Source organism: Alosa alosa, chromosome 14 (assembly GCF_017589495.1).
Source record: "Alosa alosa isolate M-15738 ecotype Scorff River chromosome 14, AALO_Geno_1.1, whole genome shotgun sequence".
Lineage (NCBI taxonomy): Eukaryota > Metazoa > Chordata > Actinopteri > Clupeiformes > Clupeidae > Alosa > Alosa alosa.
In genome coordinates, this window is record NC_063202.1 from 19,179,764 (window position 1) to 19,203,866 (window position 24,103).

Below are 24,103 nucleotides of genomic sequence, written 5' to 3' on the forward strand. Positions count from 1 at the left end.
TTACCCCATCCAGCAGGTCTCAGGTCAGCTCTTTGCCTCTGATGAAAATTTAGGCAAATTGGCAAAGTTTTGTAAAAGCACTCAGTATTACAATGTAACAACTATATGTAGGTACCCACAAATACATAATGCAAGTACAATGATAGTACCTGATAGTACATGTTGTTACACAGGTTGTACCACTGTACCTAATTAGGTAAGTACACTGTAACAGCGACACATTAAAATAAAGTGTTACCGAATGCAGTTTTGATTAAAACATTCTTTGCAAAATAATATTTTTTCTTGTCAACCTATATTTTTGCTTAAAACACACATTTGTTTCCAGGCGTCAGACATAATGAGCAATCTTACCTTGGGCAACTCCAACCATCAGCATTAACAGTGCTTTACCAGCCTTCATCTCTAGATACCAGGAGAAACCTTAAGCGTTCAGACAGATAGTACTGTGCAGCTATGATTTTACAGGAGACAAAGCAAAACACTGATCTGCAAAAGAACTATATGCCTGAACACTTGGGAAACCACTTCCTGTTTTATGTGTGAATGTAGGTGGGTAAATCACTCTTCTAACCATAGCCTACATGTTAACAGGAACTAGGGCCTCACACCCACTCAAGCAGACACACACACACACCCCTTCGTGGAACTCTGATAGCGTTACCCCGAAGCCCATGCTAATCTCACCCCTCTTAACACTGCTCTTATCAATGCAAAATCTGCTCATGTTCAACTGACAAACATCAATTTGTTTTGAAACTACCAATTTATTTTTGAGCTCCTTTTTAAGTATATATATACATCGGAGAAAATAAGTATTGAACACGTCAACATTTTTTTCAGTGAGTATACTTCCAGAGAGGCTATTCGCATAAAATTTTCTCCAGACATTAGTATTAACTTAGGTAATCCAGACATATTAAAAAATCCAAACATTAATGTCCCTAAGTAGAGTTATGGGTAAAAAAGTGGAATGGCACAGGGAAAAAGTATTGAACACACTAAGAAAAAACAGTACACAAAGGCAAGGAACGAGCTGGAATCTATACATAGTTAGAGAGTAATTATCCCTCCTATCTGTGCAAATTAATGTAAACTGGGTTAGTAAATATTGATGAGCTATAAAAAGGTTTTTCGTTACCAAGTTGTCACACAAGAAACATGTCATGATGGGTAAAAGCAAAGAGCTCTTCCAAAACCTTTGCAACATTATTGTTGCAAAACATATCAATGGAACTGGTTACAGATGCATTTCAAAACTTCAGAATCATCCAGTAAGCAGTATTGGAGCCATTATCTGCAAGTGGAAGGAACATCACTGCATCATCAATCGGCCATGCACAGGATCTCCTCACAAGATTTCTGACCAGGAAGTCAGAAGGATAGTCAGAAGTGTAGCCTAAGAGCCAAGGACCACTCCAGAAAGACTTGGAGGCAGCAGGTTCAATTGTTACCGAGAAAATCATAGGTAATGCACTCCACCGCCATGGCCTCTATGCACGCTCACCCCACATGACTCTATTACTGAAGAAAAACATGTCGAAGCTCATTGAAAGTTTGCTACGCAACATTTGGACAAGCCTATGAAATACTAAGAGAATGTATTCTGGTCAGATGAGGGCAAAATTTAACTCTTTGGATGTCATACTACACACCATATTTGGAGGAGAAATGGCACTGTGCATCACCCTAAAAATACCATACCAACAGTGAAGTTTGGAGGTGGAGGCATCACGGTGTAGGGCTGTTTTTCATCTCATAGTACTGGCAGACTTCATACAGTTGAAGAAATGATGAATGGAGCCATTTTTTCTGGGAGAATCTTGCCATCCACCAGAACAATGAGGATGAGACATGGCTAGACCTTCCAGCAGGACAATGATCCAAAGCATTCAGCAAAGGAAACTCTCAATTGGTTTCAGAGAAAGGAAATTCAGGCCCTGACTTAAATCCAATTGAACAGTTTTGGAAGTTACCTAAAGATCAGGATTTACAAGAGGGACCCCTGGAATCTTCAATATTAAAAGACTATCTGTTTAAAAGAATGAGCCAAAATCACACCTGAACACTGCGACTGATTAGCTTCGTCATAGAGGAAATGCCTTGAAGCTCTCATTATAAATAAAGGGTTTTCTACAAAGTATTTAAGAAATTTCAGTAGGCGTGTTCAATATTTTTTTCCTGTGGCATTCCACTTTTTTTACTCATAACTCTACTTATGAACATTAATGTTTGGATTTTTGTGTGGATTACCTAAGTCAATACTAATGTCTGGTGAAAATTTCATGCAAATAGCCTCACTGGAAGTATACTTACTGAAAAAATTGTTGACGTGTTCAATATTTATTTTCCCCGCTGTATATATATATATATTGAGTTGTTTCAAAACAAATTGATGTGTGTCAGTTGAACATGAGCAGATTTAGCTTATTTTGCTATATATATGCATTCTGCCTTTATTTAGGTAGGATTTAGATAGGTCAGTGAAGATTGACAGGAAGTGAGTGGGAGAGAGAGACCGAGAAACGACTGGCAGGTCAGACCCAAACCTGTGTCACTGTGGGAACTTGGAGGCAAATGGCATGGACGCTGTTGCCACTTACGACACAGTGCCCACCTTTTGAGTTTTGCCCTTCCAATATTTGTAAGTTCCCCAACTTCTGCATTTATTTACAATAGTTTTGCGTTCCCTTGCAGTCACCTCTTAACAACTAGATGTACCGCAGAGCGGTACAAAATATGACCGCCGCCCAGTCCAGCACGTTTTCCACAAAAATAAGTCACGCTGGAAGGCATATATGATTCTAACTATCTCACTGAATTGCATTATGCACACTCAATTCTCACTGATAAATGCTAGACAACAAGTACCAAAACATGATTAGTTCATAGATTTCACATGTAATATACATTTTATACAACCCCACCCTCATCTTGCCTGTTCATAATTCTGGAAATTCTTGAATTGTGTGCATGTACATGTTTATGTGTGTGTGTGTGCGTGTGCATGTGCTTGTGTGTTTGCCTGTTTATGTGCCTGTGTGTGTGCATGTGCATGCATGCGTATATATGTCTACTGTGAGTATGTGTCATACGTAGGATTACTGTGAATGTTTGTGTGTGCGTGTGTATCTGTTTATGCACATGTGTGCATATGGAATGGGTTTACATGACCCCTGGAGGCAAACATACGCAAAAAATTGGTCATCCTAGGCCCTACGGTTCTCAAGATATTCACAGAAAACTGTGTCTGCCCTACCCTCCTTTCGGGGGGTCCGGTCCAGTCCAGCGGGGGCTACAGATCAAAACGAAAAGCGATGGTTCCATGCTATCCATGTGGGGTTACATGCCCACCAAGTTTCGTGTACCCCGGTCTTTCAGTGTCCCGGAAATCCTTGTTGGTGTATGGTCACTAAATGTACACATAAATTATTTTATTGTAAGGCCCCCCATGAACGAAAGTCCACGAAACTTGGCATGCATTCGGAGGGTGTCAAAATGATCCTACACTTTCAATTTCGTGCAGTTTTGACCATGTCAGCCAGAGATATTGTGATGAAAACACAGGTGGCGCTATACATGAAATAAGTGGTAATGGGATAGGTTGACATGCCCCCTTAAGACCAACATACAAAAAAAAGGTGGACCTCCTAGGCCCTATGGTTCTCGAGATATTCACAGAAAACTGTCTCCGGCCACCTACAGGCCAGTTGGTGTATAGTAACATAAATTAATTTATTGTGTGGCCCCCCATGAACGGAATTCCACGAAACTTGGCGTGCATTCAGAGGGTGTCATAATGTCAATATCAGAAAAAAAAAAAAATCTGACTAAACCTATATGACCGCCGCTTCGCTGCGGTCATAATAATTCCCACCATGGTCCTTTGGGGGTGCCGTAGCTTTTGTGTTACCTCACCATGTGTTTTGCGGTCCCTTGAAGTTAAAAGTATTGCGCAGGAATGCAAAAGTATTGTGAGGGAATGCAAAACTTATTGTGAGGGAGCCCAAACTATTGCAAGGTAACACAATTCCCACAAACCACTTACCACCAACTACATTTAGCCTTGTTACGAAGGTTGCCTGTAACAGACAACCACACAGCAGTACAAAATCACATCCAGGATGACGTGACACACACATGACCAGTGATGCCAGTAACGCGTTAGTCTATTTTGACCACTTTTTTCTGTAACGAGTAATCTAACGTGCTACTATTTACAAACCAGTAATCAGATTAAAGTTACGTATCTAAGTCACTGTGCTTACTATTACTATTTTTGTCATTTTCCTTAGTAAAAAGATATATTCTTTGCTTTCTTCTTGTCTCTGGGATTAACGTCATAGGCTATGCTCACGTTTTCAGCATGAGGACAACTCACGTGTAAAACCATGCAGCGACTAGGGTTGCAAAGGGGCAGAAAATTTCCGGTAAATTTCCGGAAACTTACCGGAAACTTTCCATGGGAAATTAAGCTGAGGAATTTTGGAAATATTCCAAATTGGAAACTTTCATGGAATTAAAGGAAATTATGGGAATTAATGGGAATTTACGGGAATTAACTGGGAGTTTTTTGTAATTCCTACTGTTTCATATACAGACATTAACATTTTGTTTCGTAATAAGCAATATGATTTGTTTGTTCGTATTTTCGTTTAGCTTAACATACAAAGATAGCTAACATGCTAGCGGGAATCCCATTCTCTGCCTATGGTTTACTAGCGTGCTAAGCTAGCGACACTGAAACCACTGAACTGCCCAAGATACACCACGCCACTCAACAACAAAATCCATTTGGTTGGAACATTGACTGACAATCAGTTTGTTCAGTTAGAATCCCAGAAAATGGTAAAACAAATAATGACACAACATACCACCCCAACCCAACCTTATAGATTATGTAAATTATATATAAATTGTCAAGCTTAATCAGACAGATTAATCGTCCCATTACAGTTTATGCAAAATGACGTACACCCATTTGAATGAGGACAAAAGTGAAGACAAGCCCATAACTGGGTAACTCTGTTTGCAAACTTCCCCCAGTTTCACACCAGTTATTCCCACATGAGATGACATTTTCACTGGGAATTTATTTTCCCCATGCACATGAATGCATCATAGGTTTCCTTTATGTCTAGTAGCCTGCTGATTGCTGTGTGCATGGGATTGACGCCTGCAGGGTAGAAATTTGACTGAAATTGCATTAAATCAGGTTGTTTTAACTAATATTATGCTGCAAGATGGGGTTTTGTCCATTACATTTAAGTTCCCTGTTATAGACTAACTTTTTTAATATTAAAAATTCCCAATTTATTCCCATTAATTCCCGTATATTCCCGTTAATTCCCATGGAAAGTTTCCAACTTTGAAAATTCCCGGAATTTTGCAACCCTAGCAGCGACACAAACGTAAACAACAATGGAGGGAGGAGAGAGATGCACATTTTATCTATACAGTCATTATTTTGAGTTTGTGTCAGCTAAACATGACAACATTAAGGTACATTGTACATTCTGTGCTGGCGACAAAGTGCTGTCTAGCTAGACATCCCAAGTCTCCCGAAGTTTTGGGAGTCTCCCACATTATGATAGCGGCTTCCTGACGCCCGCAAATTACATAAAATCTCCCGGAACCTAGAGCGAACAAGAGCACGCAAGCCAGACCGGACTTCAAATCGCATGTGCATTTGAGTTAAACGCGCACACAACTGAGAGGGAGAGAGAGAGGAGTGGTGCGTGTGTGTCTGAAGCACATCCAAGACAGAGAGCATCCTGGTCTGCTAAATCAACCAATCAGTTTTCAATATAGGTGGGCTTATATCTCTTTTCTCCCGAACTTAATTAATCAGTTCAGTCAGTGTATCTAGGAACAGGAGCGTCATGGCAGAGTCAGTGCCCCTCAAAAAGGATAATTTAAGCCCATTTCACATCAGACTACACAAAAGTGTAGGCCTACCCAATTGTCTCATAAGAGTAAAACATAATGATTGCACACTGCACTGTTTGTAACAGTGACTTTAGCATTGCTCATGGTGGGTTAAATGAGTGCAAAAGACTTGCTGAGGTGAGTTTTAACAAGTGTAATTTCATTTGCATATTACTCAGGCGTATACTAGATGGCTAGTTGCCAAGGCTACATGAAAAGGCCAAACTACCAAAATCTACATATTTTACTATCACAATTTCTATCAATAGACCTTCCTTATTTGATGTACTGACTAGACTTTATTGAACAAACATCTGAATTTCAGTATCTAAGTAGGTTAGGTTGGGATGTCTGCTATACATTGTTGACATTACTGTTAAAATGCACTTCCAGTATAGTGAGTATTGGCAAAACCGGTTATCATTTTTATGTTGAGGCGGTGGGGGTGTTGTCGGCAGCTGCTGAAAGTAACTGATAAAGTAACTTGCTAAACTTTCATGTACTATCAGCATTTTTGTTCAGTGAATCTTTTGTAAGTTGCTTTACAATTACCTTTGGGCCTATAGGTCTCTGCCTGGCTTGCTTCGGTCACGTCCTTTTAAAACCATCTTTTTCTCTCTCATGAACATTTAATCTTCTGCCAGCTTGTGACTCCACATTTCCCAAAATGCTTGATTGCATTGTATTCTCCACATTTTAGCTACATTTTAGTGTACCACATGACATTTTCTTTCAGTGAATCTTTTGTTTTACAATTAGACCTTCAGGCGCTCCTCTTGGCTGCCTTCACTCCTTTGTCTTCATTAACATTAATCTTTTTGGCCTCAATAGTCCAGTTACATAGTCGCTGTTTTTGGTTTTGGATTTTGTGAAATACATTTCTAAATAAATGCGATTTATAGTCCAGTGTGACTTATATATATATTTTTCCTGTTCATGACGCATTTTTTGACTAATGCGACTTATACTCCAGAGCGACTTATAGTCCGGAAAATACGGTAAAACTTTCGCTGAAAGACTTTCCCAGATTCAAAGATTCTTGAAGTAGTCCCAAACTGTGTGCACACACATGTTTCCTTTCAGGGCTCGATAGCCCCCCTCGTGGAGTAATAACAAATAGTTAACGCTAGTTCAGAGTTTCAAAGAAACTCGGTAGAGCTGTAACTCTCGAGCCGTAAAGAACGAGCCGTTACACTCTGACTATCCCCGATCTGTCTATTTTGTTGACAGGGCAACTACTTCACAGAATCCCCCTTTGCCCATGGACAGCAATAGTACTACAAGGAACAATAGTAAGGTATTCACCCGAAGAGTGCTCTGTGAACTAGGCAATGAACATTGGATCAGTTAGCAAAAAGTATCTGAGAAAAGTTTGGTCTTAAGTCTAGATTTGACACTGGCTACAGTAGGGGAAACTATATCATCTGAAAGTTGGTTCCAGAGCTGAACTGCATAGCAACTAAAAGATGCTTCACCATAGTTGCTTTCAGACCCAGGTGTAGTCTGCATGTTCTTCAGATGTCAAGCGGTTGGGCCATATATCTGAACAACATAACTGGCTATTTGGAATATCGAACAACCAGCTCATACACTACTCCCCTCCTAGTATTTCTGACGGACATTATTTAAATGAGCTTGTGTCTGAATGAAGCAAACAACATGTGGAGTAATGAGACCAACGGAAAATGAAATGTGGCGATTTTCTAGGCTGATTTGACATGGAACTATTAGGGGTTTGCACGGACGTCACATTCTGGGGGTCGTTTCTAGAAAAGTTAGCAACAACGTTGCTCAACCACTATGGTACGACGCAACTTGCGACCAAACAACAACATTGTTCTGTTTCCAGAAAGCATTGTACCTGTGTCGCAATTCGCTACCTCCGACGTTTGAACACCGTAGTTCCAATAACGTTGTTGATGATGCAGCGATACAAATCATTAGTAGAAACAGTGGCAACGTGTAATACCCCACCCCCTAGAAATTCTCCGCCACAGCCTATTGTTGGCATTTTTCTAATTTAAACCGAGTGATTAATGCTGGCATTGTCATTGTCATCTGCTAAAAAACCTAAACCTATTGCAAGTATATAAAACATTTTACTGAAGCCAACCAATATGTGCTATTCAAGGATTAAAGTTCTCCGTCATAGGACGGATTTCCGTCATTTTGATTTTAGAAATGTCATATTTAAGATCGATGCAGATCCGATGAGAAAAAAAGAACACATATGGAGGACTATAACGGTCTAAAAGTTGGATTATAGTGACCCATTAGAGACAGCTGATGAGGTTGGCCAATCCGTTTAACTTTTTTGGATATGATATTGTGAGCTCTATGTGCGAATTCGGAGAAGAAGCGTAGGCTGTGTTCTTTCCGTGCATCAATGTAGACAATTTCTTACTATCGCAAACTCTTGTCAGGGGAGGTCATTCATTTTGGGTGTCACCTATGACTTGAACAGATAGCCTTCTATGCCACCCGATGTAGGCTACTATTATTGTTACAGTTTTTAATCAATGCAACTAACATTATGTGTAAAGCGGCCTTAATATAAACCGTAGCCTATGCAATTTATTATCCCGTCTGTTATGACATGTACAACAATGTTTTTTCACAATTTGCGGCGGAAGGTTTTGACTGAGCGTGTTAGCATAAAAAAAAATAATAATATCACTGTCATCATCGCTGAACTGTTGAGTAAAGGGGTCAGTCTGTTTTGTGACGCACAGACAGCCTTTGTAGCCTATTTTGCTTAGGCCTCACTTTTAACGACAGTAGGTTGTGAGTGTATGTTGACAAAAAATACCCATACAATTAAAATAATCAACTTAAAACTTTGCTACAAAATATTATTCATTTATAGCACAAAACCATAACCAGTAGGCCTACCAGAACCTCGCATATTAAGCGTCATGATTTGTGTCGTCTATTTGGCAAGGCCACTAGCTGTCATGGATCGTTGTTGCTAAAAAGGAAGGCAGGTGTCAAAAGTTAAAAAATAAATGGAGATGGGCAGCTGGTGGAAACGGGGAGAATTAACAAGCCATGGTGTAAAGAAATTAAAGCGCCGGGGGTTTGCTTTTTGCGGTTAAGCTGCAAAAAATTGTTTATGGATGCAATAGGAAAACGCGTTTTAGCACGCCACCAATCAGAAGACCGCCATAAGGTTAACGTTCGTGGCACTTCAGGACATCTTCCCTACCTGGTGCAACTAGCCACCACGACAGAGGTAGGCTACGTTTATCTATGGCTGACCGTTTTACGTTTAGAAAGCAGGCTACGCATGTTCTTTCATAGCGCAACCGCGACCTGTCCCTCACCATATCGCAACCCTTTTGTCAACCTTATTCAATCTGTTGCTGAAGACAAAAGCACCGTCTCCAGATTGTCGTTATCAAGTCGCGAGACCTCCTGCATGAGCACACACAGTATTGCTGCTCATTGGAAAACTGAGTTGTCTGTAAAACTCAAAATTACCATGTTTTCATTAAATGCGGATGAGGCAACAAATGGAAATATGAACAATATCTAGAATGTTCTGATTCGTTACTGTGATGAGGAAATGGGAAGTCTTGCAAACTTGATTTTATAGATTTTACTTGGTGTAGAATTGCATATTAACAAGAAAAAAATCTCCCCTTTAAACACTTTTGGCCGGAAGTAATTAAATAAGAGTGTGTTAAAGCCTTTCTACAATATTGCTGCAGTAGAAAAGAACAGCAATGGCTAATCAGCAATGGTCAGGGATGGTACTAAAATATATTTTTGTTCATCAGGAAAACTCAACTCAAACTCAAAATCTCAATCAAGAACACTCTCAATTCACCTTATTCACATGGTGGCTAAAACGAGGCTACAGGGTACACAAACCATAGGATTGTTATGTTCTATGCATTCACCTGTAGGTGGCATTCATTTTATAGTAAGTGTACCCTGTAGCCTCGTTTTGGTTTAAACAATGGCCGCCGTGTGAATAAGGCGAATACTCCCTTTACTTTGCTGTTTGCATCTTTTTGTACATTGAAAACCAATAGGTCGCGACCGCAAAAGGGGTGCTATCTCTATAGGTAGATATGAACAACGTATGACTTATGGCCTGAAAAAAGTTCAGTCAAACGATTTTTTTTCACTTTAATCCCTGTGCTATTATTTGTGTTAAATATCTATGTTGGAAAAATATATAGCCTAGACAAATCTTTGGGTATCGCAAATGTTATCAATTGTCTCGTGGCTTAATGGCAGTGCATCAGTGCACTATGCGCTCGGCCGGAGTTTGCATCCTATCTCTTCTTTTCACCTCTGAGTAAGAGTAGGCCTACGAGACACAACAATAGGTTTTGACCATACATATTTCAACTTCAATGCAAGAGTTTTAAACAAATATGTGCAGCAATGATAGCTAATGATGCTAAGCGGATTTAATAGTAATTTAGCTAGTCGTCTTCTATGCGTCCTTGCTTTCACGATTGTGAATGTTTTATTTAAGTCGCGCATGTTCATTGAGCGGGACAGGGATAGGGAGGGAGCGCGAGAGAGAGCGGGGCAAGGAGAGGGGGTTTACTTCTATACTGTTTGGTAAAGTTGCACACATAGTCTACAATGAAAGCAAGGAGAGGTATGACATTATTATTTATTTATTTGTTTTTGGACAACGTAGACTACCGATAAGTAAAGCGGGAGATGTTATGTGCAGTTAGGAATGACAGCAACAAAAATCGCGAGCCTGCTCAATTCGTCGGAGAGGACAGTACGGCGTAGAATGCAGGAGCTTGGATTTAGCTACTGTCATTCCTAACTGCACATAGGCTGTAATCGTCTCGGCAGGGATATCCTGCCTGGGCCGGCCTCGTGTGATACAAGGGGACTCTAGGGCCGCTACGGCCTCGTCTTGGACCGATCTGGCTGCCATCTTGCCGTCAACCAACCGCGTTTATTGATCTAAAGCTAAATCATGATCATGGTAGGCGCATTTAATTTGTCGCCACCAGAGCACCACCCACATACATCTCATTAACAATGCAGCTCATTTGCATGTTGTGAACTTGAAAATGAAAATGAAAATCGAGAAATGGAAAATAAATCGCAAGCAGGTGTCAGTTTTCATTTTATTTATCATTTTGGCATACATTCTGCGCATTGTCAGGAAAAGGCAAAGTCAAAGTGAAGTTTGCATTTTCATTTTCCAACGAACATTTTCATTTTCATTTTTGGCAGTAATATATCAGGATGGTAATGAAAATGAAATGACAAATAGACGTTTTCAATTTAATTTTATTTTTGTCACAAATGTATCGTGTTTATCAGGAAAATTAAAAGCCAAATGTAAATATTTAATTTTATTTTTAAATTTGGCAGGATAATTGCACTGACACTTTGAAAATTAAATGGCAAAACGAGTTTTTCATTTTAATTTCACTGTTTTCATTTTAATTTTATTAATGGCAGGAAAACCCCCCCCATAGATATGAATGTCGCGATTTCGGGTTTGAATCGTATATCGTTACAGCCCAACAATACTCAAATTAACATAAATAGCAAGAATGAGCCAAGTAGGGGAGTCAGTCTCTTAATTAAAATAAAGCTACAGGATAGATCAATCATTGAGTCACAAGATAAACTTCCACTTCGTAATTTTTCGTTAGGCGGTTGTGATTTTTGGTTAGGCGCTCCGGACACCAACAGGAACTACCAAGGAACGACACAAGTGCGACTGCCTAGGTGCAGTAGTTCAAACAATCAAACTTTGCGTCCTTGTTTGCGATTGAGAGTTCGAACTACCCTTTTAGTAGGGGTGGAAACAGGGGTCCACGCGCACCCCCCTGGATTTTTTTATGCCACCTACATTTTTTTAATCCTTAAAGTGTCTATTTTCAGAATCTGCCAGGTACCAAGCTCAAAAAATGGGTTAAAGGCTTCATTTTTAACCCTTTATTGTACCCGACCCAAACTCAAAAAATAAAAAAAATGAGATAGAAAGTGGCATAACTTTTGAAGTAAACAAGATACAGAGACAAATAAACACATTTTCCCATACAATTCTGACCCAAGGAATTCAATGGAACAGTTATTTATTTCATTTGACAACATCTTGACTTGTTTTTTTATATATATGGCCAAAAAACAGGCAGAACAGGCTCATTTGGCAACTATTTTTTCATTTCAATACTAATTAGTTACAGCAACACTACTCATCTTCCTCATCACAGAAGAGATTCTCTAAGTCCATTTCTTTCATTTCCAGCTCTTCATCCTCATCATTATGCTCATACTCTCCACTTCTGACCAAAAAATGGCAAAAACAGCTCACTTGACCACATTTTATTATACTAGTAGCAGCCTAAAATAATGTACTATGGGGTTTATTTTTTTACTGCACTTATCCTGAATTTGAAGGAATTGAAGAAGAAATTGAAAATAGCTTTACTTTTGACATTAACAAAATGAGGCATGACCTTGAAAAAAAATACAGAAAATACCAAAAAAGTCACAAAAGTTGCCTGAGCATCAACTGCCAGTTTTGGAATTTTGGCACTTTGACAGTTGGTAGCAGTTAGTTAGTACCTGCAGATGACCATCTCCGATAGTATGGAAGTACGAGGAGGAATTCAGTAAGCATGTGGTCCTCGTTGGCAAGTTCCATACAGCCATGAATTACATGGGAAGGCTCACTGGATGCAAGTGTCTTGGAGCTGGTTATGCAGAGATCCTCATAGAAGCTGGACTTGCAACCAGTGGTTGCCTGAAAAGCATTCTGAGTGGCAAATCATACGCCAAGGCTCTCTTCAGTCTGAAGGCGGTCACAGAGGCACTTGAACGTTTGCTCATCGATGTTTTCATGGAGGAGGAGAAACCGCACCTCCCACATGAGACGCTCATCAATCTCATCCACTGCTGCAATTGCGAGAACCTTGACTCCACTCTGAAGGATCCCTCACTCCTCAACCTGATCAATCAATACAAGCAATACCAAGAAAAGGTACGCAAAGGCCACCTGGGCAAAACAGGCATATTCTAGCTGTCCATGATGGATCATGCAAGGTTGGTCTTCATGATGGGATTTTGCAGTAAAAACCAACAACTTTGAGCTTTTCCATCACTGCAATGATGCCATGGCAGATCTCTTCTTTGCATATGATGGCCACAACTACGCTAGGTATGCATCTATGCATTCATTTCCTTAATACTCATATAAAAAAAGTGGGAGCTTACTTGAAGTATAAACTTTATTCATTATTCATTTCTTATAGGTACCTGACCTGGTTTGAGGCCTTTCTCACAAACATTGACCTCTCCCATCCTGGTGCTCTTGATTACATTAAGCATGGAGCCATAGCTGTCGCAAGATCTCTGATCCCAGGGGCTCTCGCAGCAGTGGACAAGACCATGGAGGAGACATTCATGAAGTTTGCAAAGTCTTCAGGTATGTCAATGTGTGGACACAAACCTAACCACCTATATTTAATTACAGGCTCATGTTGGTTGTGATGATTACATTCAAACTTCTTCCTCTCTATATTGCAGGTGGTCTACTTGGTCTATTCAACAACGGCGGTGCGTACCAGAAGTGGTGCCGCACAACCTCTGCCCGAGCTCAGTTCTATGAGCTTACTTTGGAGATGTGCGGCATGATTGATGACCCTGAGATGCCGAAGGCAGGCAAGCACCGTGAGCTGGAGCCTGCCCAGATCAAATTGTCTGAGGGGGCGGTCCAGAGAGTCATCACTGCCATCAAGGGCTTTACAAACCCCTGGAGAATTCCTGACAAAAGCCGACTGTACTCCCTAGCATCTGGGGCTCCAATCAATCCAGAAGTTGAGACTGACGTGCTATGGGCCGAGGCTGCAGGCAGGGCTGCCAAGGAGCAGTTCATCCAAGAACGCTTTGTTTCCAAGAAGAAGGAGTTCTTTGATCGCCTCAAGAAACTTAAGCTGAAGACGATGGATCACTCCAGCAAGAGGGTCAAACTTACATCTGCACAGGGGAAGGTGGATATTGATTTAACTTATACTAATTGCACTTTTTATTACACAGAAAATGCATTCTGTTAAGGTCTGTTGTATTTTTGGCTACCTAATTTATTTATTTTCCATTACAGCTCTTTGTGTACCAGGAGCAGAGTAACATAGCCTATCAACTACTTGTAAAGTCACAGATTATGGAGAAACCTATCAACATTGAGGAACTCATGCGGTATCCTCTCTCGCCTGTTCCTCATGCCCTTGGCTCTCCTGATGGCTATTTTGCCAAAACAAACAAGGCGACCATCCTTCACCATTTGCTGAAGGACAGGGATGAAGAAGTACCCTACCCCAAGGATGCCCTATACATACAGGATGGCAATGCCCTCTTCCACACGATGTCCAACCTACCACCAACCTGTGGGGAGATTTGCATGCAGCTCCTGGACCTAATGGTTGCCAAGCACCATTTTGTGTTCTCCACAGATTGCTATCAGCCAGACTCCATTAAAGCTCAGGAGAGGCTCAGACGTGGCTTTACTGAGAAGTACATAATTGATGGTCCAAACACCCGGACTCCCCATGACTTTAAGTCATTCCTAGGTAATGATCTGAACAAGAAGCAGCTATGTGACCTACTTCTCAAGGTCTGGGGGAGCAACGAGGCAGCATTTCGGATTGAGAGGAGTATGAAAGCAGTGGTGTGTGTTAATGGGAAATCCTATGACCTAAAATCAACAAAAGGAAAAGTAAGTTAACAGAGGACTTAAACAGTGTCACTATACACAATGCTTTGAAAAAAAACATTAAAAAAACATAAAAAATACTACGATAGGTAGACCAAATGGCTCTGGATTTGTGAGTATTACATTACATGTAGTAATACTTAGTTTCTTTATTTTACAGGTCCAGACTTCTGAGATCTATGCACTGCGGTCCAACCAGGAGGAGACAGACAGCCGCATTGTACCTCTATCAGGCTGTCAAATGGGGTTACAAGTCCTGTGTGGTGAGGACACCTGACACAGACATTCTAATGATCCTCCTCTACCATGCCAGTAAGATCAACCTCTCAATCTACCTTGACCATGGCTCTGGCAAACATCGTATACTAGTAAATGTGACAGAACCGTCTGAATCACTGGGCCCTGACTACTGTAACACCCTGCTGGGGTTCTATGTCTTTACTGGGGAGGACTATACCAGGGCTTTTAAAGGAAAAGGAAAAGTGAATCCCCTGAAGAAGCTACAGCAGAATCCTAAACTCCACAATGCTTTCAGACAGCTTGGTGTAGACTGGCTAGTCACAGATGAGCTTCAACAGGAAATGGAGAGCTTCACATGCATCATGTATGGCCAAGCACGGATGACATCAGTTGACGCAGTACGTGCCAAGATGCTAAGAAAAATGGTTGGTGCTGACAAAGTCCTGGACTCAAAGTCAAAAGTAGACCTACAACACCTGCCTCCCCCCAAAGTCTGTCTCATCCCACATGTACAGCGTGCCAACTACAGAGTTGCCTCCTATAAGAGAGCAAACGAGGCAATAATCGAGAGCCCTAAACCATATGATCCAGGCATGGGGTGGGAGAAGACAGGAGAGGAGGAGGTGTTGGAACCAATCTGGACAATTGGACCCATCTTCCCTCCTTCTCTTGTTGAGGTACTGGCTCAGAGAGCAGAGTCAGAAGAGCAGGCAGCTCTTGACAAGGTAACTGATTCCAACAACAATAACTTGTCTATGGCTGAAGAGGATGGAGAGTATGAGCATAATGATGAGGATGAAGAGCTGGAAATGAAAGAAATGGACTTAGAGGATCTCTTTTGTGATGATGATGAGGAAGATGAGTAGTGTTGCTGTAACTGATTGATATTAAAATGAAAAAATAGTTGACAAATGAGCCTGTTTTGCCTGTTTTTTGGCCATATATTAAAAAAAAAACGGAAGTCAAGATGTTGTCAAATGAAATAAATAACTGTTCCATTGAATTCCTTGGGTCAGAATTATATGGGAAAATGTGTTTATTTGTCTCTGTATCTTGTTTACTTCAAAAGTTATGCCACTTTCTATCTCATTTTTTTTATTTTTCGAGTTTGGGTCGGGTGCAATAAAGGGTTAAAAATGAAGCCTTTAACCCATTTTTTGAGCTTGGTACCTGGCAGATTCTGAAAATAGACACTTTAAGGATTAAAAAAATGTAAGTGGCATGAAAAAATCCGGGGGGTGCGCGTGGACCCCTGTTTCCACCCCTACTATTTCTAGAAACACCAAATCCAAGAAAGATGGAGCGAACTACCAAGGTTGTGACGCAAGTTAGCAAACGACGCTTTCTAGAAAAGAGCCCCTGGGCGGTAACCCAGCTGCATGGCCATGTTGGAGGCACTCTGCGTAAAGAACTGAATGAAGTATATATAAGTATATATACTTTTTTGATCCCATGAGGGAAATTTGGTCTCTGCATTTATCCCAAAGGCATAGGCAAAGGCAAAGGCATTTAGGGCAGGACTTGGACCACAAGAAAAGGCACGATATTTTGAGAAATTACGGTTTATTGGCAGCGCAGATCCATATGAGTTGGGTGAGGGAGACGCAGTACCAAGTCCAACCACAAGCGCCCACCTTCCTCTAATAACTTCTGGCATTATTCTCCTTTCTCCCTGGTTTTTTAACAACTTTTGGAAGTCCATACCTTCTCCAGATGTTTTTCTCGGTTTGACCTATTGGTACCACCTAAAACACGGCAACAATTAACCATTTTCCTTGACAACGTTAGGGATGTAATTCAGTGGCTAATGCTTTCTAATGATGTGAGTATCTCCAATATGGCGACGTCCCGATCTGATGACACGCCGTGCAAACCTCTAATACACTCATCCCGGCGTAATAATCAAGGAAAGTTGCAAACGTGCCATGGGCGCAGCAACACAGTGATATCACGCAGCACCTGAAAATAGTCCCCGTAAACTATAACTTCCAGCAACAAGTTTGAGCTGCAGCAGAGAGTGACTGGATTATTACGCCTGAATAGGAACATTGCCTTGTTTCCTTTTCCGTTAGTCTTATTACACTTTCTAACTTGAGAAGAGACAAGTTTTAAATTGGAAAATTACTGGAAATCTTAGTCACTTTTAAGCGTGATGTTAGCGGGCGAGATCATCTAATCTGATTCAATGACCTATGCTAGGCTGGAGCTAAAAGTGGTATTGCCAGACTCTGAACTAGATGAACTGGAGAAAGGTAGAAATCAATTGTTTAACTCGAGGGGAGGTGGAAAATGAGCGTATTTTCCCAGATGGTGGCATGTCCCTTTAAGTAAAGTGTGTGCACCATTTACTAAACTAAGAGCACAATTTAGTAAAATGAGGGCAATATTTCTTAAGGTGCGCATGTTATAGTAAAATGAGCACACAATATAGTAAAATGAGCACACATTTTCTGGATATACACCAAAAAATATCTTGCAATGATTTCTCCAGGGTTCCAGGGTATTTAAAAATAGATTATATTTTACTTGTAGTCAGTCGCATCAGGCAGGAGTTTCTGTGTATGTCCATTTACTGTTTTGTGAAATTAAAAGAATTCACAAGAATATGCAGAATCATAATCAAAAAACACACTTTACAAAAACAGGTGCTCTTAGCACACATTTGATAATTTACTTCTACTTCTGGGAGAAGAGCATTATCACCTTTGTAGGTCACACTAAGAGGAAAAAATAATCTGCAGCTACATACAAGCATTCAGCATCGAGGTTCTCAGTCTCAGGTGCCAGACTCTGTTTATGCTGAACTGAGGGATCCACAGATGGAGATGAAAGATGAAAGATTTCATAATACAGTGTGTGCTTTAAACAGTTGAACAGACCTGCAAATGCGAAATGAGTTCAGCACAGATATCTTCAGATGTGTGACAGATTCGGTTTGTGCTGGACAACTCTGCAGCTGCGTGCACCGTGCAGCCAGGTCGTCTTCCTTCCTGCAGCTCACATGTCAAAAGTCAAAAAGTCAAAAGTCAGCTTTATTGTCAATTCCTTCACATGTTCCAGACATACAAAGAGATCGAAATTACGTTTCTCACTATCCCACGGTGAAGACAAGACATATTTGACCAATTTTAAGTCCACAGACAACATAACATTCAAGTAAACAAAAAAGTAAGTAAATAAGTGAATAAGAGGGCACATATAATAATTGAAAAATAAGAGCAGCAAAATTTTTTTTTTGAAATTGTGCATAGACAGTCAATAAAATACTAGTGCAAATACTGTAAAATACTATAAAATACTGTTTGACCTAAGTAATAAAGAAAGTGGCATAGTGGTGCAAGTCAACATGTGGTCAGCGTCTGTGCTTTCTACACCCTGGACTTGCTAGACTCAGAGCCACTGGCTACTTACGCATGCACTGCAGGAGTCTGAAGTAGAGCTCGAATGCAAACCTGACATGCATTGCATTACATTGTGCTCTGATGCTGGGGTTACACAGGCAGATGCACAATAATTCACTCTGAATGCTGGAAGCAACTATTCAAATAGGAATAGCAGTCCAACAGTACACCTGTATGCCACAAGAATGTGACAAGCTGTGTTGTGATATTGTCTGCTTAATATTGCAAGTATGAGGAAATGAAGAAAGAATAATATTGCAAGAAGAGTCCATAACTATAAGAGTAGAGTTTTCTTAAGTAGAACATGGGAGCTGAGAGGTGTCTTCTCATACAGAGGCCTGTTCCCAGCACACGAAACACACACAAGATGCACACTGACTGAAACATACATGGACCTCCCTTTTCAGTTCTCTTTCCTCTGCATGGATGTGTAGCTGAGTGTTGCAACTGATTACATTTGACTTTGACACAGACTGCATTTTGTGAGCTTTGAAAAAAATATAGGCAGGTATAAGCATATTGGGTATCATGTAGTTTCAGAACTTGAAATAGGTACTGTACATTTTGCTACATCCAGCTCTTTGTACAATGAATATATGAACAATGTAAACAATGTACAACCAGTAATTGCATAACTTGCATATTTTTCATATACGCTTAATTGAGATGCCCTTTCTGAGCGATCTGGTTAAATTTACTTTAGGATCATGTGCTCTTGCCCCATCTGCTGGTGCAAAACATTGTTGTCACTATCATTCATGACACAATAGTAGGGGTGGGCGATATGGACAAAAAATAATATCTCGATATTTTTTGTGATTTTGACGATAACGATAATTAGTCGATATCCTTCAAAAACATTTTTGTAAAAGTCTGAGTTAGCTCATTATTTATGAATATCATCAATACAATAATAACCAATAACCTAACCTGTGACTTTTTAACCAAATCAACCAATGCATTGTCACTCTATGACACATTTCCAGTTTTGCCCCCACTTGTGTGTGTGGCAATGACATGGTCTAGCCAGCTACATTAGAGAAGGTGAATAGGCCTAACAGTTTCCCAAGAGAAAGTCTGAAGCTGAAGTTCCTTTCAAAAACCTTTAGCCTACTTAGGATTCACTGTAAAACTAAGCAGACCAACAGAGTACATCTCAGTTATTTCCTTCGATGTTTTGTTTAAGAGAAATCATGTAGGCTGGCTTGCATTCCAAGTTACAGAATAGAAACTAATGCGTTAGCTTATGGCTAATGTATATGAGAAATCCCATAGAGATGCTAAAGGGTTACATGAGAAGAGTTCTTTGTTTACAACTGACTACTAAAATACTCAAAGGCTAATGTTTTCTCTCCATATAATACCATGTAGGAAAAAATGTGACTGTCTCATCAATGCTACGTGAACAGAACAGAAGTAGTTGCACAAAATCCCAAGTAGGCCTACGTCTTGGTCGCTACACAAAATAAACATTAGGCCTGCGTGTGACAAGGTGGACCCACTAGCGATCATGTGACACTTGCTCTGCTGCAACAAGGGGCTTCTCTCGCATACACCTCCTGTATTTAGTGAATGTATGGGGTTTTAATGCGTAATTTCGAGTGTTTTTTCCCCATAAGTAGGCCTAATTTAAATACTCGATAATGTAAATTTGCACATCGTTAAAACAACAATCACGATATTATCGTAGACGATATATATCGCCCACCCCTACACAATAGTCATTCTTGCAGCATTAAGCAGACAAAATCACAACACAGCTCGTCACATTCTCTGTCAGCCACCACCGCTTAAAATATTTGGGGCCCTATCTTACACCTGCATATATGAGCCATGCGCAACGCACATCTTGGTATGTGGGTGCACAAGATACGGGAAATATACAGGAAATTACTGTAATTGTAATTGTATACTGTAATTGTAAGACTTTGTTTTGTCTTTGCTTTGAAAATTCCATTAGCAAGAACAGAGTACAGACGCATGTACACTCTGCTTGTCACAAACACACACACACACACACACACACCTGTTTTAGATGGAATCCTGCTGTTGCATGTGCGTGCAAGCAGATTCATTCTACAGAGATGCGTTCATTCGTCATCATCATAACAATGATAATAACTAGATGCACCGCAAAGCGGTACACCATATGACTGCCGCTTAGTCCTGCACATTCTCTCCGCAAAAATAAATCACACTTGTAAATTTGTCTCCATCTCCTACTCCAATTTGCCTCCATCTCCTACACCATCCCCTTCTCTTGCAACTTTTGTGTTATGTAAATGAGTGTGTGCATGTCTGTTTGCTTTTGTGTATATGTGTGCTTCTCTCTCTCTATCTCTGTGTGTGTGTGTGTTCGGTTATGAATGTGTGCGGGTAATGGGCTGTGTGTGTGTGTGTGCGCATGCCTGCCTGCTTGCCTGCCTGCATGTGTTTGTGCGGGCATGTGTGTGTGTGAGCGTGTGTGTGTGTGCTTGTGGGTGAGTTCATGCATGTGTGCGTGCGTGCGTGCGTGTGTGTTTATGTGTGCAATACTACCACAATGCACATCACACAGTGTGCGTAGGGCACCATGGACAGGGGGGGGGCACCAACATTTAGCCAATAAATAGCTTTACTGAAAACTGCTTTTCACTCTTCTCTCTTTCACTCTGAAAATGATCTGTAACAAAAAGGTATCAGCCAGACCCAAATTAAGGCCTCCTTACACCATTTGATTTTCACAAGATTTGAGGAAGACTTTTTAAAAAACATGGGGGGTATTAGTTAAAAGACTACAGTCTTTCAAGAATCTTTCCCAAATCTTGTCAAAAGTTCTTAGAAAATATGTGGTTTGGTAGCCTAGAAATCTAGATGCACCCTAGCGGCGGCAAATTAATTTGCTCAGCCTGTACGTCTAGTATCAAACCATAGGGATTTCTATTGGCTGACGCCGTGGACCTCATCCAATCACAGGGCTCTATTTTGTTAGAGAGTCTTAAGGTGGGCTTAACAGGATAACGACAGTCCTGCGACGGTGAACAACAAGGAAGGTGGCTATGGCGAACGAAGAGCGGTTGTTTGAATCGGCGTTGGCGTCAACTTTGGAGAAGTTGGACTTGTGCTTTTCTTTGAAAGTTGAGTCGTAGCGCTGGCCTATTACATGCCTAGGCAGTTTGAAAGACAATTCTCTGCCCGCCCCTTGGATTAAGCGAGGTGAATGGTTCGATGCCAGACTATACATTTCAATGATATAGGATGGCCCGCCAGGCTAGTGGTTTGGAGGATTGATTCAGTTTTCCCTTCATCGTACGCAGTACGAAACTTTTTGAATCCATGCTAAAGTTGACTAAAAAGAGGAATATAAAATCATCTTTTGCAAATTGATCTTAATCCCTTAAGTACAAAAATGAATATCCAACCTTTAAGGACACCAATTTTCTTTGTGAATGAATAATATATCGTAAATAAATAAATGTTCTTCCTTAAAATACAGGAGTCATAAGTATTCACACCCCTTGTTAAATTCCCATAGAGGCAGGCAGATATTTACTTTGCATCCTGATAAAGTTCCCTTGGCCTTTGGAATTAAAATAGCCCCACATCATCACATACCCTTCACCATACAGATTGGCATGGTGTTATTTCAGTTAGCCTATTAGCTGGTTTGATCATACCTGCCAACATTTAGCTCTCCAAAAACGGGAGGTTGTTTTTCTTGGGGGTTTCTTTTGTTAAAGGGACACCAGGCAAGCCTGATGCTTTTTCTCTACGCAACTTTCCCTCGCTCGGTCTGAAGCTCTTTTCCTTTTCTTTGCATCTTCCGTCAAGGGTTTTTAGCTGCTTCTTCGCCCGGCTCTGCCATTATACACCGTTTGCAACAATCGCTAAGCGTTTAGTTAGCCTCCCTCTGTGCTGTGGATGCAGGATGGAAACTGAAACTGCTTCGATTCGCCGGCACGATACACTGAACTTGCAAGTGGGATATTCTTCCTACAGACAGTAGGGGCGGGCGAGAGAGTCTTAATTCGCCCTGTAATGAGTCATTTAACCATATACCGACTTATGAAGATGAGTAATTAACACGAAAACGTTGCCTGGTGTCCCTTTAATCACAAAATGTCTTCCCTAAGTTGGCTATTCAACTAGCCCGGTTGCTTGCGACACTCCGTGGCTGCGCAGTGTGCACCCGCTTCCTTATTTGGGGTTTCGGTTGCCAGGTTTTATGACAAAAAAGTTTAAATTGAAAGTAAGTGATTGTGTATGTGTAGGGTGTATTTCATACACAATCTGGCAACCTGGGAAATGTCAGACTAGCAGAAAAAATGAACGGATCAGTGGTTTTACAATGAAGTGTGATGGTCATGCAAATTACGAGAGTTTTCTGAGAGAAATAACAAAACGGGAGGGTGCTGGGAGATGACCTTGAAATACGGGAGAAACCCGGGAAAAACGGGAGTGTTGGCAGGTATGGGTTTGATGCTCATTGAGCTCAATGCAAATCAAACCAGCTAATAGGCTAACTGAAATAACACCATGCCAATCTCTGCAAAAACTACAGTAAAATCCGTGACAGCCATCTCAGATTAGATAACTGGAGAGAAATCTGTTGGGTGCTCCAACTGTAGCCAGAAAAATGTTGAATTTCCAATGTGTATGAATTGCACTTTCTAAATATTCCTTTATCCCCCTTTCTTCAGATACGGAATTAGTGCTGTATACAGACATCTCAGTCAAGGACCCAGAAGAACTAACAGAGGACAAGAGAGGAGAAATAAGCAATCAAGCAGTTTGAAAACAAAATAATAAAAAGTTGCAATATTTCATGTTGCAGTGAATTGTCATCAATAATAGAGACCAAATGTAACTATATGGATTGAAAACATGTATGACATTAATACATGCTAAATGTATGAGATTATATAGGTGTGGTGTGTGTGACAGACAGAGAGAGAGAGAGAGAGATAGGTACTTCATTTGTGCAGTAATGACTTAAAGCATGACAATCAAATAACAATGTATATAAAATGGCTTCAAAATACAAACACATCCTGTGTTTTTCACATTTAAGGTGAACAAATGGATTCTTAACAGTGCAGCCAGGGTCCTCACTAAAGCAAAAAGGAGAGATCACATCACCCCAATCTTAAAGTCCCTGCACTGGCTCCCAATCAGTTACAGAATTGATTTTAAAGCTCTTCTGCTTGTTTTTAAGTCTTTGAAGGGGGTTTGGCCAAACTACTTACATGACATGTTATAACAGTATTCCCAAACAAGGTCCCTTAGATCACAACATAAACAACTACTACTGAAACCGACCATCAGATGGGGCAGCCGTGGCCTACTGGTTAGCGCTTCGGACTTGTAACCGAAGGGTTGCCAGTTCGAACCCCAGCCAGTATGGCTGAAGTGCCCTTGAGCAAGGCACCAAACCCCTCACTGCTCCCCGAGTGCCACTGTAGCAGGCAGCTCACTGTGCCAGGATTAGTGTGTGCTTCACCTCACTGTGTGCTGTGTTTCACTAATTCACGGATTGGGATAAATGCAGAGACCAAATTTCCCTCACGGGATCAGAAGAGTATACATACTTATACTTATATACTTAAACAGAACAAAGCAGGGTGAAGCTACTTTTAGCCACTATGGCGTCCATCTCTGGAACCAGCTTCCAGAGACCATCAAAAACGCCCCAACTATAGCCACTTTTAAAACGAAAGTTAAGACCAAACTTTTCTTAATGCACATTGTTTTTTAAGCTTTTATGTTTTTCATTTCTTTTTTATTCTCTCATTTACTTTTAAACTGCCTCCTTGTTGGTGTTTCATGTACATATATATATTTTACATCT

The 24,103-nt window shown here is 40.6% G+C and overlaps 1 protein-coding gene across 1 annotated transcript in view; it reads right to left on the reverse strand.

Annotated features, from left to right (window-relative positions):
- LOC125307353 overlaps positions 1–24,103 on the reverse strand; it is a 50,095-nt gene that overhangs the window by 24,653 nt on the left and 1,339 nt on the right. The gene's annotated exons all lie outside the window — the stretch shown is intronic.